The 3716-nt window shown below is 39.5% G+C and overlaps 1 long non-coding RNA gene across 1 annotated transcript; it reads left to right on the top strand.

Moving 5' to 3' along the window:
* The first annotated feature begins 212 nt into the window (after positions 1–212).
* On the top strand, positions 213–1106 carry LOC135395402 (uncharacterized). The gene is made up of 3 exons (XR_010423062.1): positions 213–359; positions 871–948; positions 1059–1106. It is a non-coding gene; the product is annotated as an uncharacterized LOC135395402 (long non-coding RNA).
* The last annotated feature ends 2610 nt before the right edge of the window (positions 1107–3716 follow it).

Here is a 3716-nt window from a genome sequence, read left to right as displayed (position 1 = left end):
GGAAAAAGCGGGAGGAGCGTTTCGCTTGCTGTGTGGTACCTCGCCTCTTCGACATCCGTTGCATTGGAAACAACGGAATCCAAAGTCACATAGTAAGTAACCTTCTGCATTTGCTATTACATTCCTGCGTAGTTCACTCTCATGTTAGTGCAATGTTGCATGGGCGAAGCTCGCAGGTGGATATATGATGTGACGGACGCACACTGACATTCGAGGTTTCACACAGGGACGTTGCACGGACGCCGGCTGTGATCGTGATGCATTTATTGGAGAAATGGATGAAAATGGACATGCACTGGAAGTAGCATGCTGTTATTGTCACCATGCACGAGCCAAGCATGCAGCACTGAGTGAAACAGGTGGTTAGTAACACGAGGCGCTTTATGCATGCGTTGAGCAAGTGATTGCGTTGCGTGAAACTTCTTGATGCATTCGCTTTTAGTGATCCCAAAGACGCATCATAATTGCGACTGCTTCTTCCTCGTCCTGAATTAGACATTCGTTCTTTTCCTTCACTATTGTTTAAGTCGATTCCTAACCAGTTATTTTAACGGTCGCTTATGGTCTTTTTCTTCGGTCATTGCACTGAAATGTCGGTTATCATCACTTGGTTGCCTGTGACTACATGATAGAATCCCGAAAAGGAGGATGAGCAAGCTGCGCGTTTCCACGTCAGACTTGTGTAACCGTTATCATTTGGCTCTTCGCAGGTTGTTTTGAACTTGAGACGTCATGAGCAAAGCATTTTTAACGTTACAATTGCATTCGGCGCAATAGCACAGAAAGTGGTATAGGACTAAAAGCACCCGATATATTATGGCCTTGCAATTTGTGCAGAATATTGCAGTAAAAAAAGATTGTTCTTCGCAGGTAACCCATAGCGCAGCTCCACTGGTTCCAAATTTGATGGACACAGCCATGAGTTACCTGGCAGTATTGTGGCAGAGGGTAAGTGAATAGTGTGGGTAATGTGGGTTCCTGCACTCGTAAACTGTGGGGATACGTGTAAAAATGAAATAATCAGCGCGCCCCCTTTTGACGTTGCGGTTTATATTTAGGTATCTTGTGCCACAGAAGTACATACGAACAGTCCAGCAGAAATACAGTGGCAGCCCAATCCAAGTCTATAACTCTGCAGAGGCTCAGAGAGATAGCAGCAAACAGGTCCTTCCCACAACTCTCCGCAAGCTCGGGATTCGTCGCAAACCCAGCCAGCCAGCCATGTACGAACCTATATTTGCCAACATTGTAGATTGTCGACTAGGTATTTCCAGTGCTTTTGTGACCACGTTGTTCAGTGTGTTGCATGTGGCTTTCTCACTTCTTGTGATACTTGTGGAACAATGTTTGAAACCATCTAAAGATACATACATCATTTGAATTTTTGTATTTAGTTAAGCACACGAGTACAGGTTGACATAATATGACAGGATGAGCCAGCCAACACAATGTATAGGAGAGCTACTTGAGCAGATGGAAAGAACATATCAAAGTTCAAAGAATAATCTGAAAAAAAAAAAAAAACGCTATTTATGCCATAACCCAGAGGGCCACCACATGTGCTCCAAGGTGGTTGTCGATTGCGTTGTAAGCAGCATAGAGGAATTGTTTCAGGAAATGGGTGCGCAGATTGACACCACTTTGGTAAAATCAGATCAGGTTCGGAAGTTGCATTATGAGGAACCTCTGATTTTTTGTAACGTGCCTTAAGTGCAAAATGCGTTGGGGTTCTTTATCTCATTAAACTTTCATTTAGATAATTTTTCTATTCGTCATGTGAAGATGACTACGAATTATCTATTTTGCTAAAGTCAAAAAGTGACTTGTCAACTCAGTTCCGTTATATGTACATTCAGTGCAAGGTGTTCTGCAGTTTAGTAATACTCATATTTCATATATGCCTTTTCTCTGCATGATCCTTCGGAGATATTTTGCTCCACTGAAGAAGAGACTTGTGAACTCGATTTTGACTTTCAGTGCAAAGTGTATTGCATCTTGAACTTTTAATATTACTCCTATTTAATATGTTACAATTCATTCTTTGAATGGTCTTTCCATGTGTCATATGAAGATGATAAACAATTTTACAGTATATTTTTCGAGTATTTTGCGTAGAATACTATGTAGTATGAACCGTTGATAATAAAGTAACGCTGTGTTGGAAAGAAAAGCTTCGTATTTTCGTTTAGCATTTCCTGCGGTTTATTGGGCAAGGTGTCCTTGAGAACGTGTCACAACCTTTTAGTTAATGAAATACTTTACATAGCGGCATGCAGTGAACGATATTTAGTTCCGTGAGGTTTTTGGAAACTCGTGACATGCGTTTAATTTGCTTTCAGTAGTTCCATTCTTACCCGTTTTTTTTTTTTTTTGCAACTGAGCTCCACAATTTTTTTTTAGTATTGTGATTTTTTTATTTTTCCAAAAGGCTTCACTGAATAACTTTAAGATAAAGGTTACAAACCTAGCAACGCAGTGGGTGGGTATAGGTTATACTTTAACCTCTGTGTAAGAGTTACATGGGCAGCAACGTGGAAAGTGACTACAGGTTATGCTTTAACCTGTGTACAAGGGTTATTCAGAGTATAGGTAACATAGTTACCTCTAGAAATAGAGGTAAAAAGTTTGCAAGTTTTTTACTTCTATTTATGGGTTACGGACTTTAGAGTGTATACTCTGAATAACCCTTGTACACAGGTTAAAGCATAACCTGTAGTCACTTTCCACGTTGCTGCCCATGTAACTCTTACCCAGAGGTTAAAGTATAACCTATACCCACACACTGCGTTGCTAGGTTTGTAACCTTTATCTTAAGTTATTCAGTGAAGCGATCTACACAGGAAGGCGGGGTGAGGCGTCCCTCAGAACATTGCACGAACTCCTAATAAAAGAAGCACACCACAGAGAAATGTGTCCTAACAGTATTGGGTAATCATAACTATGCGCTCGCGGATGCCGATTTGCCTGTACCTGAAGCAGAGTAAGCTCGACACGCGCATCTTTTTGGAAAAATAAAAAAAATCACAATACTAAAAAAAAATTGTGGAGCTCAGTTGCAAAAAAAACAAAAAAAACGAGTAAGAATGGAACCACTGAAAACAAATTAAACGCATGTCACGAGTTTCCAAAAACCTCACGGAACTAAATATCGTTCACTGCATGCCGCTATGTAAAGTATTTCATTAACTAAAAGGTTGTGACACGTTCTCAAGGACACCTTGCCCAATAAAACGCAGGAAATGCTAAACGAAAATATGAAGCTTTTCTTTGCAAACACAGCGTTACTTTATTATCAACGGTTCATACTACATAGTATTCTACGCAAAATACTCGAAAAATATACTATAAAATTCTTTATCATCTTCATATGACACATGGAAAGACCATTCAAAGAATGAATTGTAACATATTAAATAGGAGTAATATTAAAAGTTCAAGATGCAATACACTTTGCACTGAAAGTCAAAATCGAGTTCACAAGTCTCTTCTCCAGTGGAGCAAAATATCTCCGAAGGATCATGCAGAGAAAAGGCATGTATGAAATATGAGTATTACTAAACTGCAGAACACCTTGCACTGAATGTACATATAACGGAACTAAGTTGACAAGTCACTTTTTGACTTTAGCAAAATAGATAATTCGTAGTCATCTTCACATGACGTGTAGAAAAATTATCTAAATGAAAGTTTAATGAGATAAAGAACCCCAACGCATT

Source organism: Ornithodoros turicata, chromosome 5 (genome assembly GCF_037126465.1).
Source record: "Ornithodoros turicata isolate Travis chromosome 5, ASM3712646v1, whole genome shotgun sequence".
Taxonomy (NCBI): domain Eukaryota; kingdom Metazoa; phylum Arthropoda; class Arachnida; order Ixodida; family Argasidae; genus Ornithodoros; species Ornithodoros turicata.
The sequence above is the reverse complement of the archived record's forward strand: the minus strand, read 5'-3'. Positions and strand labels throughout refer to the sequence as shown.